This window comes from Apteryx mantelli, chromosome 3, assembly GCF_036417845.1.
Source record: "Apteryx mantelli isolate bAptMan1 chromosome 3, bAptMan1.hap1, whole genome shotgun sequence".
Taxonomy (NCBI): domain Eukaryota; kingdom Metazoa; phylum Chordata; class Aves; order Apterygiformes; family Apterygidae; genus Apteryx; species Apteryx mantelli.
Genome location: NC_089980.1, coordinates 65963961 through 65980470, shown reverse-complemented (window position 1 = coordinate 65980470; position 16510 = coordinate 65963961). Strand labels below are relative to the sequence as shown.

The 16510-nt window shown below is 38.8% G+C and overlaps 1 protein-coding gene across 1 annotated transcript in view; it reads right to left on the bottom strand.

Moving 5' to 3' along the window:
* TAB2 (TGF-beta activated kinase 1 (MAP3K7) binding protein 2) overlaps positions 1-16510 on the bottom strand; it is a 69139-nt gene that overhangs the window by 48480 nt on the left and 4149 nt on the right. The window lies entirely within an intron of this gene.

Sequence of the window (16510 nt, the reverse complement as noted above, 5' to 3'; positions counted from 1 at the left end):
ACCTAAGAAGCATGCTAACAGAAGCATACATTTAGGAGAAGAATAGGGGCTGGGGATCTATGAACCCTGTTAATAGAAGGGAACTGTTAGATTGGCTCAGCAGTCTCGCATTACTTCACCCTATTATTTCCAGTTATACGGAAGAACAGAAAAACTGCAGAACTCTGCAGCTAATGGCTAAATAGCATGCTGCTAGTTATAAACAAAATGACCATTACTACTACTATCTTGAACAAATATCTAACTATACCACTACTGCTGACAGAAACACTAAAAAGTTGGTTTCTCAAGCCTACTACTTTCACATATACGTTCAAAGATGCTTGAACCATTCATAAAATAGAAACTCTCTGCTGATTTTACGTACCTTGTATAATTCTCTGGCTTACGTGATTTTATGATTAAACTACAGTCTAAAGTACTTAATATGAAGATCACATATTGGATTCAAAGCTATCAGTAAATCTCCAAAGAGTTACAAGACAAACTACTCCTTTGTTAGCCACTTTGCTAGCATATATCAAGTCTGGTAAGAGAATAGAAAGTAACCTCCCAACACAAATGCATCTTTCCATTAACCTCCCTAAAACTTGAATTAAGCCGTTGCAAATGAACCTAAGACTAAGAGACTAAAATGAAGTTAGTCCCAAGTGCTAGATATTCCACAAACACATCCACAGAACAGTTCTAGCCTGACATGACAAAAATCTGTTATTCACATCATGAAGCTACCCCAAACAAGGCTCGTCAAATAACCTGAACTGTATGGATATCTAGTAATTTACAGAAATAACAGAGTCTTAAGCTTGGCACCAGAAGTGAAGCTTTTTTGCTCAGACCCACATTTTAGCACTCAGTTATGAAACACCTTCAGAGTACCTAATCTTACAGCTGGATAATTTTACAATTATAACTACAAGAAATGTAATTTTACAACAATTATACTTGATCCAAAATCATCATCAGCATGAAGCTGACTAGAACTGTTTATAATTCTAGTTTTAAAAATAAGAAACAATCACGGAAAAAGAGCTTGTTGTGACAACACAGAAGTGATGCTTGCTTTCCTGAAAGGCTTCAGGAAAAGACAGGAATTCTTACTAGTATCATTTCTTCTTCTCTCTCTCTCAATCTGTTCCACTCATAACAAGCAGCAGTTATTTTCTTTAATGGAGCAGATTAAGCATTAGAGTCTAAATTCTGCAAAATTCTGAGGTGGCAGGACACTAGCTTCCACACAGTTTCTGCCTGACAGTGTTAAAGAGTAAAACCTCCCTGGAAGCTTGAGACTGAGCAGTTGTAAACACAGCAAAGACTTTCAGTTTCACATTCAGTGATAACACTGTTCTACCCATCTGACAATTTTATCTGACATTGTTTCATTTCTTCCAAAGCAAGGCGATGACTGAAAGACTTGGAAGGGAAGAAACTTGATTCACACTTGCAGTCTTGTCTTCACTTCTCTTCTGTCTTTGCCTTTCACTTCATGTCATCCACAAGTCCACCCATTCCAAAGTTTAAAAAGTTCAAAACCTTTTGGTCCTCGAAAAAGATTGACCTAGAAAACATTTGGGTTTGGGTTTTTTTGTTTTTTTAAAGATTCTCCCTCCACTTTCCTAAGCTTGAATTTTTATATGAGCATGCTTTGTTCTGCAGCCTTGAAGGATAGAAGCTTGTGTTTCAAGACCATCCAAATTCTCAGATGATTATTAGAATTCAGGAGATGGGGCTTTAAGAACACTAAGTATCATGAAACTCATGTAAAAACCACTAGAGTTAGCAATGGTGTTTCCTTTGCTGCTTTTTTCCTCTCACAAAGTTTCCTCTTCACACACATACTGCCAAGTAAACAAAATATATATGCAGAAGTCACAGAACCAATATATTCAGAAACCAACACTTCAATTACCCTGCATCTGTTTTTCCCACTCTATTAGAACACAAGGAATTTCACTTTCAAAATCATAATAGAAGTTCCACTTGCTGCAATCAAAACCCCCCCAAAGATCTATGGATGTTGTTCGAAACAGCCGTGTCACTATAGACTGGAGGAAAAGGCAAAAAGAGGGTATAATGAAAGAAGAAAGCAGGGCTTCCCTCACCAGACATCCAGAAAGAGGAATAATGTGAAGAAAAGTTCTTGAGAAACAACCATTAACAACAGCTATGTCATTTCAAGTTTTTCTTAGTGTTAAAGGCTACTATCGTAGGCCTGGGAAAGGTGTGCATCAGAAGCAAACAGAATGGCCCCAAAGTCAATGCGGCCCACAAATTTAAGTCATAAATGCAATATTCTTGGCTTCTGCTGTTCCTGCTGTGTGATTTCTACTTTGTTCAGTATATAAAAAAGAGTTTGCATACATGCCATGTAAGTAAACAAAACTGAAAATAAAAACTACTCATCATTTCTTCCATCTACCAGAAACAAGCTGTAAGATACTCAGTATTACATAAATGCAGCCTAAAAAAGAAGAAAAACTTGTGGACCTTTCAGCTTTGGCATAGAACAGAGGAAGAAAAAAAAAACTGAAACAGCAGACACAGTTTAAACTGCAGACTTTTGAAGTGGGACAGTGGAGTTAATAATGCCTCCTCGAAGAGTCTTCCTCTAGCCTCCTCTCCAGCATTCCTCTAACTTACATTTTATTGATATGAAACCTATCAAGTACTGCTTAAAAATCCAAGGTCTCCAATACAGAAAGTCCAATGTGTCTACATGACTTGCTGACCCAGCTTTCCTCGGGAACTGCATCTGCTCTTGAAAGACAGTTTTACTGGCTCCTCTGCTTGAACTCCTATCTACTCCAAAACATAAGGCATGAACATGATTTTAAGAGTTAAATCTCAGCTTCTTCTCCTTTAATTCCAGTAGTCTTCAACATTTCAAATTTCATGCTCTGAGTCCAAGAAAGAGATGACTGAGCTATCTGAATCAACCTGGATGATGGATTTAACATGTAGAAACAAACAAGAATCATGCGTCTCTTGTTTGTCAAGGGAAGAAAAAAGACCAAATGTAAATAAACAAAATCATAACTGGGAAAACAGGAGTAAAAGTCTCAGAACAGATTCTCAGAGAAGACCCTCCACACTGTTGTAGTCTTGTGTCCCTGACTCGCTGTTTGCTCAAAGACCAATAAAAGTCATTCAAAAAGTGAAGAAAAAACCTTGAATCAGGACGGTTATGAGATCAGGATATAACCTTAAAAATGAGAAAACAAGTTATTTAAACCTAATCCAAAACCAGTTCATTAGGATTATCTGCTTTCTTCTGAACCTTTTGTTTCTTTGGAAAACCTGGAGAACCTAATTTTGGGCCCAATCTCCTCCTTTACACCTTTCACATGCAACATTTCTTTCTGCTAGGAAGAACCTTCAATTAAAATACTCTATTTCAGACAAATACTACTTAGAAACACTCATACTACTTTGATCCAGAAAAGTAAACATTGTCAGCATATTAAAGTGTATCACATATTAATGAAAATATAACATGCAAAGTGATTGTATCACAGCCTAAAGGTGTATCAAACTGAAAAGCGGAAGTCAGAGAAAGCAATTGCTTTGTGACAGGTAAACTTTTTAGGAGATTGAAAACATTTCATAAAGTTTAAGGAAGACTGACTAAAGCAATCAGTCATAGGTTTCTCTCATGCCAGTTAAGTAAAAGCAGAGTTGTTCTAATAAGGGCAAACAGTTCTCAGTTATTTTAAGGATTTGAGGGAAATCTTTGTAAAACAGAAGTTTGTTCAAAAAGATCACCTTCTGAACAGGCTTAAAACATAGTGTAATGATCAAATACTTAATTAAGAGATAATGTCCAAAGATCTAATAATAGAATATATCTTCAATTTTCGTGCATTACTATACTTCATTTAACCCATACTTTCCTGAAAAATGACTACAGTTATTAAGAAGAAATGCTTGAACTTTCTTTGCTAGGCTTATAATTGAAATGAAATTTTCCTTTTTCCATTTTGCCACATGCATATTTTTCCAACACCAGTTAAAGCTGGTGTGGCAGCACGAGCCTCAAGACAGCATCAAAAACAACTAGAAGCATCCACATAAAAATGGCAGAATGCATTAAAAAATCCTGATAAATACAGTATGGATAGCAGTGATATGCAATATACTCATACCATCATAGCATTGCTACTACAAGTATAAATGTATCTAATAAGAAAACTAAGTCACCTATCCAAAAATACTATGCAGTGTCTCACATATTTTATGTTACCCAACTGCTATTCCACCATCTTCTCACTTCATACCTTGTGCTCTTGTGGCGAGAGGACAGACTGCAAACTCTCTGCCCTTTCCATAGCAGGCAGCACTTCTTTCTCTTTCTCCAGCTCAATATGCATATAAGAGCCACCGTTACTGAGGAACTGTACAAAGTGAGAAGAAATTCAGGCATGACCAGTGAAACTTTGTCATGCATTCTCCAGGATGGTGAAGTTTCTCATGGATAACTCCTACTCCATAGTTATCTGATCAGCTGAAAGTTAGGCAGGTGACAGGAGGCTAATGGGGGGGGGAAGTACATCCACTCCTTCTTGAAAGTACACTGTCCATTTTCCAAAACATAATTTTCATCTTTTATAATAAATATGATAGTATCATCTATCACTACTGATTAGTAAAAAGAGTAAAATGATCACTTGTGACCATTGTCAGGCACCAGGGTCTTGAAGTGAACCAAGTCCCATGTTCTACTTCTCACAGAAACAGACATGAGCAGAATGAAAGGCCTGACGCAACTGGACCAGTGGGAATGGAATTAGACAACTAAAGCAGTTAAGTGCCCATGATCTCCAACTTCCCTCCGGTTTCCTAGTTATAGACCCAAAAACTGTAAGGCAACTTCTGCTCAATGACCCTGGAAGACCCACTTTGAGAGTTACCTCAGTTTCTTTCATGCGATTTTAGGCTTAATTTGTTTGCAACCCTCATGCTATTCTTTCCTGGTCAAGGAACTTTTACTTCTGAGTTGCTATGGCTGACTGAATATTTTTCCTTCTTTCTCTCTTTACAAAACTCAAATAATTTCTTAATTCCATAGGAGAGGTGTCACTGGTAAATCTAGCATTTGGGTAAATACTTATTCAAAGTCAGGCACTGGAAGAAAGTAAATTACATTTTTAATCCTATTCATGGATTTGACTTTTTGTTTACTAATATATCATTTACTCGCCATGTTTCAATGGGAGTAAGGCTAGATATGGCAGCCACCCCTTAGAATGGGGTTCCAAAACAATTCAGTACTGCCACTGTCATTCCTCCTACTCCCAGGCATGCGTTCCCTCTCCCTCCTGCGATCTGAGCCAACACTGACACTCATCTGATCCTGCAGCAAGTCAGTTCAGGGAGCAACATGGGTGCATGAACATGTGTGTGTGTGTGTGTGTGTGTGCGCACACACAGGCACAGAATTAGTAGGGTCAATTTTCTGCTACTTTAGCTTTCTGAACCAGTTTGCTTTGTAGTCAGATGAATGCCAGTGCCAACACAGGGAAAGCAGCAGAACCCATTTAGATTGATTTACACATCACACCCTCTCCTCTGGCTTTCCTGAGGTTAATCTTGGGGGAAGGGGAGAGTCAAGGTTATACTTAACACCAGAAGAGACTTTTGTGATTTTACATTACCTTGTCACTAGAGTAAGCATTTAGGAAGTAAAACAGCTGGCCCAACTACACGAGGTAAGTGCCTGGCAGCTGTTACAAAGAAAGAGCAATGTGGGCCAGTAGGGTTAAGAGGAAGGAAGAGAAATATGAATTCTACAGGAGCAACCCAGAAAGGGTTAATAAGGACAAACTACTTCCTTGAGTTGTGAGCAGCTAATTAGAAACAGCTGTGATAAAAGACAGCAAGGAAAGCAAGAGCAGGTGGAAAAGTCTCAGTAGTCTCATACCAATATTTCTAAGAGGGAAGCTACAAGCAGGAAAGAAAAATCCTCAACTATTTAACACAGAAACGTAGAGAAAAGAGTGGAAATGCAAGTCCACTTTCCTGCTTAGTCTCTACTCTAGAATGGGAATTAACTCTTGAAGACGAAGGGGACCCGTATTAGCAAGAGGCCTATGGCTGTGCCTCCATACTTTTAAGATATAAACTTGAGCTCTGTTAGCCTAAGTGGGGTTATCTTCACCTATGGAAACTGCACTGGCAGAAGGTCCTAGGTAACAGAAGACTTCTTTGACAGAATAGCTGCCAGGAAAAAGGGAGGAAAAAAAGAAGGGTGGTCAGGGAAACTAGGAGTTGTTTTCTCTTTCTACCCTGTTAGTTCCCAAACTAATACCCATTAGGACAAAACCAAGGCCACTGTCACACCATTTGGGAGGAAACCTCTAGTTTCTACTTATTTTCTGCTGATTTCCTAGTAGTAGGGTAGAGAATAAACAAAATTCCGTTCACCTGGAAAAAAAGCAATACCAAGACAAGGGAACAGACACTGACACAGAATAGTGGAACAGAAAGAGTCATGGCAGCTCTGATGCAACTTCTTGTTTTTCCTGTTGCTTTTCTTCAATGAGCATATTTTAGACACAAGGAGGGAAAAGCAACAGACATCTCTAAACAGATGTACCTCTGGCTCCCAATTATTTTTCCATACTTATCTTCGGTAGATGATAAAATTTAGATCTCTTATCCAGAAACTGATAATACCTCATTTAAAAAATCCAGAACATTTGGAACTAAGATTCTGTACCTGTCTTCCTCCTGCTCTAAGCATTTCCTTGCAAACTATAGGCAGGAGGGCAGAGGGAAAATGTAGAAATAAACTATCATTAAAAAAATAAAAAATAAATAAAAAAAAATAAGGCTACACTTTCAGCAACCTTTTTCTATTTTTGCTGCTAGATTTCTGAAACAGACATACATGTCTAGACTACAACAGCTAACAAACATTTCTTAGTATAGAAACATGGACATTTTGAACATATCAACACATGCCAAAAGTATATTTTTGTTAATATACATTTCACTAGTTATTAAAAAGATGCAAATTTTGTTACTAACTTGCAGATCATTCTAAAAGTGAGAGAATTTCCTGCCCCATTTATCTCACACACTTATTTTCTTACTCAGATTTTGACTCTCCTCTGTGCTTTCTGGATATTATATCACCTTACAGCCCTTAATTAGGAAATTAGCAGTGTTCAGCTTTCATCTTTTAACTTTTTTGCATCTTTTAAAAGATATAGCATATCTTTATATAGATAATAAAGATAAAATTTTAAATAAAGATATAATTTTATTTTACCTTTACCTACAACTGGAGTTAAACACTGAAAGTACCAAAAGTACCTACAAGCAAGAAAAACTCTTAGCCTATTAAACCTCATTGTTTAAATTTATTCTTCTATCCACAGATATAGCCAGATATCAGGTATTTTCAGGAAACTAAAGATAGAGCTGAGATCCTCTGTTTTGCGATAAGAAATATTCAACAACTCCATGAGGAAAATGCAAGGCTGCTAGGCTGGATAGTTCTTCACACTTAAACATAAGAAGTTTTTTGTATTTGCAACACAGATAAAAGGCTTGTTAATAGAAGCAGACAACTTTTGGAAGAGCAGATGAACAATTTCTGTAGAATAAGTGGTAAAGGATTTGTAACTATTATACTTAACCTCATTTGAGAGGGATACAAATTTTCACCCATTCCAATTTTCTAATGCTTTCCCTGCAAAAATACTAAGCTGTGGGTTATGGGCAGGGCTAATTTAAAAATGCAGATGTAGACTTTTCACAGAAGCTGGCAAGAACATAGGTATGAATAAAACTGTGCTTTAATTTAATGATAAAAGTACAGATTTTTCTCCATAAATGAATAGCAAAGTAAGTATTATTCCTTCCAAATACAAATAGTTTCATTCTCACAATAGATTCAGATAGGATGATAAAGCACTGACAACAGATTCTTATGTTCAGAAGGTATGCAAAACTGCAATACTAAGCTTCCACTAAATCATCTTAAAATCCTAGCTGGTCAATGCATACACGCCAGAAAACACAACTAAGGCAAACAGAGAAGCTGTACTGCAAAGGTAAAATCTGAACGCGCTTTTGAAATCAGTGAATTTTGGCAGTCTGTAAAGTCACTGTGGGCATTCTGCAACATTCATCGACATGACAGTCTAAGGTGATAACTTGCCCTTATCACAGACAGGCAGTGGCTTGAAGTCACACAGACAAAGCTGAAGTATTATTTTGCTCTAAGATTCCTAAGGACTTCAAACCAGAAAACAACTTTTAACCAGAAAAAAAAAATTAACAAAATTCATGCTAGTATAATCCCGTCTATTTTTCTAGCTAAAATATTTTTCCCAGTGTGAACTGTATTATGTTGAGTCAAGTTGCAGGTCTCGATCCCATTTGCGTTGGCAAGAAGTTCCCTACTCATTGATGGGGAGTGGAAAAAACATTCCACGTAGTTGCCATTGGCTCTACACTGAAGAAACACAAGCTACAGTTTGGCCTGTTCTTTTGGCCAGTTTCAACAGGAAGGAAGCCTGTAGCTCCATCAACTCTGCTAACACCATTAGGTGATACTTTGACTTCAAGATACTCTCCATCACAGGGAATTTCCTTGTAACTAAAATTCACAACAAAAAATTAAATAATAATAAAAAAAGAAGATAAAAACATTAACAACCAAAAAGAGGTAATGTCAAACTTCAGCATCTAGGTAAGGCTTAATCTTAACCAGTTTTGTTTCTCACAGTATTTTGTACACAGATGGGCATTTACATTAAGCTTTAGCTTGAAAAAGTTGTTCAGTACCTGTCAGCCCAGAATCTGAACACACTGGCCAAACTGGTAACTACCCTGCTTTGCTCCGAAGTCCATACAAAACCTGCAATTTAAAGAAAGAAAATATCTACACACTAATTTTAATTTACTCACCTTTAAATGAAGCTTAACATTCACTAATATGGCTGAATAGCACATTATAATTTAATAGATTCACCAGTTTCCTGTCATAACCATTAAAGGTTACAAAAAACTCTAATTCTAGTCCAGCTCAAATAATAATCCTTTGTAGTATGCTGGTGAAATGGGAGTATCTTTACAAAACACCAATTTTGTATCTCATTTTAACCACATCTTTCCTCATACTTGATGTTACATCTCTTTTCTAAATCATTATCTCAACCTTTCTCTCTTTCTATAGTTTACCCACCTCCTTGCTGTTTTGCTTGTCTATTAGGCAGGATTTCATCAGTTTCAATGAGACCAGAATTTCCTACTGCAGTGCAAAACTGGGCTGCAGCACTTAGAGACTTGAAAGAAAAGACTTTCTAGCCATTCTTACTGAGAAAGAGAAGAGTGTTTCAATTCTTACAGGCATCGGATCTTAAATCTCACTAATTGTATGCCTATTTAAAGCATCTGAGATACCTTGATTATCTCCAGATAACAGGAAAAAGATCACTGTTACCATCTTTCATCAATGTATGCCAGTGGTGAAGATCTCTGACAGTATGTCAGAACCCACATATGTGGGTTTTGCTAGAGAAGCCAGTTCAGCTAGTTCTTGTCCTACTTTTTGAAGGGCTAACTTTTAACGTGCATCATTTCAATGATTCAGTTGGCGACCCTGTAAACAGCTGCACTGACAGGTCAGGAGACAAATTCTTGAATTGGAATTACCACTTATCTATCATAACTACACCCATAGATCTACACCTTCATGAGAGGCTTTCCTCAGCAATACCAGCTTAAAGAATTCTTGTCCCTTCCTCTACTTTCCCATACCTCAGTTGTATAGAATAATCTATTTGTGGGATCATACTATAAGCCAAATGAGCAAACTAAGAGGAAAGGATGGCAAATCTATATGCCAGCATTACTGTGGAAGTATGAAACATCAACCCCAGTGGGAAGTCACATGAAAATGCTGAACTGATCTAACAGCTCCCCAGCATCCAGAAGGAGGTGGTCTCCTTCTTAATGAGATCACCTCACAAATGGAAACAGCAATGCACCTTTTTTGGTTAGTTTCCTACCCAGTTCATAAACTGAACTGGCTCACAGACAGATGAGACAAGTTGGCAGAGACGAGCTGCTCATGACAGCAAAAGAAATAGTGAAATCTTTCCCTTTCAGTCACAGAAAGCTATCAGACTGGTTCAGATACACAAAACTGCACTCTAAACATGCCACTTCACTCTGCTTCACATTTCTACCTGCTACCAAACAAGCATTCTTTCACCAGCATCTCACTGCTCATTCTTTGAATCACAAGCCTGCATACCCAGGACTTATTTAAAAGTCCTTGGTAATCAGTATCAGGGTGGAATCAATCATTTACTGCAAGTGCTACTCAGAGCTGTCAATAGGTTCCATAAAACTGATCAAATGTCAATTTCCCAGCTGCCTATTAATCTTGTTTTCCTCACGCTAAAGCCCCGAAAGACTTTAAGAGCAGAGGTACTATAAACTTCTGTAAGAAAGATATACTTTCTATTCAGAATATTACCTCCTGTTTGCACAAAAAAGGCACAGACACCACTTCTGTTTGCTCCCAGGTTAATAAATAAAGTTGTTTTGCCACATCAGTGAACCAAAGCAGAGCATAAAAGGAACTGACAATTACCAGAGTTGGTGCAAGAAATGGAGACAGTATATGGTGAGAAAGACCTTTTCCTTTCAGTGACAGACAGCCATTAAATTGCTCCAGCTGTCTGTGGAATCGCACCCTCTGAGACAAGAGCCAACTACTTTTCAAAAATAGGCAACTACTATAACTTAGACAGGAAAAAATTAAGGAAACCCTAACTTCAGTATTGTTTTAATGACAACTATGAAATATGTATGTTCTACTTCTTCAAAACATGTACAGAAGCAAGAACAATTCATACTTTCTTCCACTTTTTTCCAGATATAACTACACCCCTTTTCAAATTTCAAAAGATTATTTATCTATATGAAAATACAAATACATTTTTCTCCCATCCACACTTGCATTCTTCCTTTTTTTCCTTTAAAGTCACTATCTCAAAGCCACTTCATTATGTGTACACTAGGAGTATTCTATTTATATGGAAATGCTGATAAAAGAGGCAAAGCACTCCTTTTGTGGCAGCAAAGGCATATTTTGTACCAATAAATACTACTCACCCCAGTGAAGGAAAGTCTTCCAAAAAACCACCATTTTGTATGTATAACTGCATCTACACTAGCAGCCTTTGAAGACATACAACTACTTAGAGGAAGGATGAATCTTTCATGCTTCCGAAACCAATACAACCACGTTGGCAGCTGTTCACAGCTTTGACAAGACCTAGATCATCACAGTAAAGAGGATATCAGATTATTATATCGATATTTTTTTCCTCTGAGGTGCGTGTTTGAAAGCACTACTAGGAGAACTGATGTCTTCCTTTCAGCCTGGAAACCACAGGGGTTTTCAGCCCCATGTGGGGGGAAAAAAAAAAACCCAACAAATAATGGGTATTTTCTCTGAACCTTGCTGCTTGACACATCACCTGCTAGAAACAAGAGGCTGGAGAGAACAGAAGTTTCCCCAATCCAGGTGACAGTTCTCTTCTGCTGTTTACAACTTATTTTATTCTCCTTCATCAGATACTGTGGAAGAGGAACCCTAGAAGTATTGCACTTCCTTAGGCCTGGGAAATGTACTTTTTTCCAGAAGAGCAGGAATTAATTCTTTAACGTGAATGTATGCATTACAGGCCTAACTTGGACATAAGAATGTAGGTTATATTGCTTAAAAATTGCTAGCAGTAAGATTTTTTTAAATTGTATTCAATTCATTTTACAAAAAAGGTCTCATTCCAACTGAAGTTCTGATTGTCAAATCACAGATATGAGCTACTATCATAGATCTTAACAGACTTGCCAACTTTGATTGAATTAAAGAAACACAGAATGGTTGAAGTTGGAAGGGACCTCCAGAGATGATCTAGTCCAAGCCGCCTGCTCAAGCAGGGTCACCTGCAGCACATTGCCCAGGATCACGTCCAGACAGCTTCTGAGTATCTCCAAGGACGGAGACTCCACAACCTCTTTGGGCAACCTGAGCCAGTGCTCAGCAACCCTCTCAGTAAAGAAGTTTTTCCTCACATTCAGACAGAATTTCCTGTGTTTCAGTCTGTGCCCATTGCCTCTCATCCTATCGCTGGGCACCACTGAAAAGAGTCTGGCCCCATCCTCTCTACACCCTCCCTTCAGATACTTATACAGATCGATAAGATTCCCCCCTCAGTCTTCTCTTCTCCAGGCTAAACAGGCCCAGCTCTCTCAGCCTTTTCTCATGAGAGGCTCCAGGTCCTTAATCATCTTTGCAGCCCTTCGCTGGACTCGCTCCAGTAGATCCGTCTCTCTTGTTTCGGGGAACCCAGCACTAGACCCAGCACTCCAGGTGTGGCCTCACCAGGGCTGAGTAGAGGGGGAGGATCACCTCCCTCGACCTGCTGGCAACACTCTTCCTGATGCACCCCAGGATACCATTGGCCTTCTTGGCCACAAGGGCACATTGCTGGCTCAAGGTCAAATTCCTGCCCACCAGGACTCCCAGGTCCTCCTCCGCAGAGCTGCTTTCCAGCAGGTCAACCCCCAGGCTGTACTGGTGCAGGGGGTTATTCCTCCCCAGGTGCAGGACCCTGCACTTGCCTTTGTTGAACTTCATGAGGTTCCTCTCCGCCCACCTCTCCAGCCTGTCCAGGTCTCTCTGAATGGCAGCACAGCCCTCTGGGGTATCTGCCACTCCTCCCAGTTTCGTATCATCTGCAAACTTGCTGAGGGTGCACTCTGTCCCTTCATCCAGGTCATTGATGAAGAAGTTGAACAGTATCAGACCCAGCATTGACCCTTGGGGTGCACCGCTAGCTACAGGCCTCCAAACAGACTTTGTGCCACTGATCACAACTCTGAGCTCTGCCATTCAGCCAGTTCTCAATCCACCTCACTGTCTACTCATCTAGCCTACACTTTCTGAGCTTGCCTGTGAGGATGTTATGGGAGACAGTGTCAAAAGCCTTACCGAAGTCAAGGTAGACAACATCCACTGCTACACCCTCATCTACCCGGCCAGCCATCCCATCACAGAAGGCTATCAGATTGGTTAAGCATGATTTCCCCTTGGTGAAGCCATGCTGACTATTCCTGATCACCTTCTTATCTTTCACTTGCTTAGAGACTGCCTCCAGGATGAGCTGCTCCATCATCTTTCCAGGGATGCAGGTGAGGCTGACTGGCCTGTAGTTCCCTGGGTCCTCCTTCTTGCCCCTTCTGAAGCCTGCAGTGACACTGGCTTTCTTCCAGTCCTCAGGCACCTCTCCTGATCTCCATGATCTTTCCAAGATGATGAAGAGTGGCCTTGCAAGGATGTCCACCAGCTCCCTTGGCACTCACGGGTGCATCCCATCAGGGCCCATGGACTTGTGGATATCAAGTTTGCCTAAATGATCTCTAATCTGATCTTCCTCCACCAAGGAAAAGTCTTCCTTTCTCCAGATTCTCCCTGGTCTCCAGGGTCTGGGATTCCTGAGGGCTGGTCTTAGCAGTAAAGATTGAAGCAAAGAAGGCATTTAGTATCTCTGCCTTCTCTGTATCCTTCACCACAGGCCCCCTGCCACATTCAGCAGTGGGCCCACATTCTCTCTATTCTTCCTTTTGCTACTGATTCATTTCAAGAAGCCCTTCTTGCTGTCCTTGACATCCCTTGCCACATTAAACTCCAAATGGTCCTGGCCTTCCTAGTTCCATCCCTGCATACTCGGATGACACCCCTACATTTATCCCAAGTGGCCTGTCCCTGCTTCCACCTTATGTACACTTCCTTCTTCTGTTTGAGTTTTGCCAGGAGCTCCTTGTCCATCCATGCAGGTCTCCTGACCCCTTTTCTTGACTTACCTCTGTCCTAACTAACTTCTTGACTCACCTCTGTCCTAACTGACTACCAATGAACACAGGCTGGTGAGGTTTTAATTCATGTAATTTCATAATTCTTTTAAGATTAGTCTGAATGATTCATACAAGTCATGTGTCAAAAGGGCTGAATTACAGCTATTAAAGACAATACTGCAGTAAGCAGACAATTTTAATTAAGATAGGCACAGTTCAAGGTGACTGAAGAACTAACAAGCATAATATATGAAAGATAACACAAATACTTGGTCTGCTTAATATCTTTGTCTAGTCCAATACATGTATCTTGGAAAACATATTTTATTATTCATGGGACTGCACACCCTTCTGGGACTGACTTATTTAATAAATATTTACACAGTGCCTTGTAGAACAGGGCCTAATCCAAGTCAAGTTCTCTAGCCAATACCAAAACATAAATAAAAATTAATAATTTGGTATTGGCAATTTTTCAGGCAAAACAGCTTAAAATATACAGTGTGAGACAAAAAAGATCTTATCTCCATTTACCAAAGACCAGAGCAATACTTTTAGAAAATGGCAAAAATGAGGCACTAAAATTTTAACTGAAGCAGCTTCATAAGACAATGTGAAACACACAATGTGAATCACATAACAATAATGTGAAGCCTATTTTATTTCTTTTCAGTTAAACTGCTGAAACAGTAAACATTATGAAAATACACTGATAAAACAAACTGATAAACAAATAGATGCATCAACAAATGAGTTGCCTTAAAAAAAACCACCCTTACAAAGCAATTTCCATTGAAAATGCATTTTAAAAGCCTCCAAAGATTTTCCTAAGAATTATTCCTTAAACTTAATGCTTGATCTTTGTACAAGTCATCTATAAGAATACCTGATCACAACAAAGCACCTTCTAGCCCACTAAACAAAGAAGATACACTTCTAACAGCAAAACTTCAATTCTGTTTACTGCAGCATATTTCACATGTCTGCCAGGGAGTTCTCATCCTTTTATCCTAGCATTATCTGCAAGATAGAGGCATACCATATAAATACTTATTTCAAGATCCAGCGAAATACACACACTCACACATATATACGTATTCACAGAACCATACAAACACATGCAGGCACAGCAGAAGAGGCTCTGTACCACCTACCAATAGCCTCACCCTCAGAGTTTCTACCACTGTATTTGAAATTAGGCACTGTTACAACATGATCCTAGCAGCCCAGCAGCCTGCTTAGCTACCTTATGTATCTCACTTTGGGGTTCTTGTGTGATCTTCATCTTCTCAAGAACCTATTGTAACACCATTTCTGTTTAGCAAACCAGAACTGGCAGCTGCTGCTAACTATTTTCTTAAAGGAATTGTCCTATAAATAGCAGAACTAATAAAGCTCTATTTCCCATAGATTTGCATTCCATTTCAGTCATGGCCCTATGTTCGAAGTAATCATATTCCACCTCTATCCCAAATGCCTATTATCTTACCCCTCTTTTCCAAGCACTAGCCACAATATACTTAACCTCTCATGTCCTCTAACTTCTGACTGAAAAAGAGTAGCATGCATCGTATCTAGTTCTTACACAGTGGAGAAATGTTTGCTGGCCAACTGGCAGGCCAAAATGCAGGTAACTTCTAAGTTTATCCAAACTTTTTGCTAAAGAGATCTTTTTATTCAATGAAGCCATCTATTTTAAAAAAGCTTGTTAAATACTATTAAACAAAGTCTTTGAGACCTTTCCCCTTGGCTAATTTCCCCCTTGCTGAAATTAGCTGATGAGCTCAAAATTTACTAAGATATAGGACTGAAGAAACCATAATCACTCAAGATTTGTGTCTTTAGAAAAGCAAATTAAATATGACTATACATAATGCAAGCTGCCAGAGAACAGTCTGGAACAACATTTAAATGTTAAAAAAAATCCTCAAAAACAGTAATCTGTTAAGTTTTATATCACCCTCAGCATCCCTATGCTTCTCCACTAGCCTTTTTATTGCTTCTGATCTGCTTTGTGGTAAGTTAAAAGACAGTGTAAAAGGATCTGTAAAAACTGAGAACTCTGGAGTAAGTACCCAAAAATGCCTGGACAAAACTGAAATCTAATCTCTTCAAAGGCAACTCTATATCTCTTAAAAAATGACATGAAAAATAGATGCATCCCAATATCTTACCCACATGAGAACAGTTGATTTGGAACTCTAAAGTCACAAGAAATTCTTTTCTGTCTAATTATGTAAAGTTTCTTAAAGAAATACTAACATGTTCTATTTATCCTTTTAGTAACTATTTGAATACATTGACCATTACCAAACATTTTAAAGGAGGTGTAAAAATCTCAAAGATAAAAATGCTTCTACAAGTTTTGTGAAAGCTAGCAGCTGGGTAGACAAAAGAGACTCAAATTAGTGCCTTTAATGAGGGGAAAAGCAGGTGGAACTCTGCTTTCTCCATTGGCAGCGCAAGCAGACCAACCAGTCAGCATACATGTAACACCAGATTTCATTAATTCTGGAATAAGCTTAAGGTACTTGGATAAACATTCAAATACTAACCTAAAAAACTGTAAAACAATTGAGCATATATAATAGTTTTGTTCTTTTTTGGGGGGTAAATTCTAGAAAGTGTA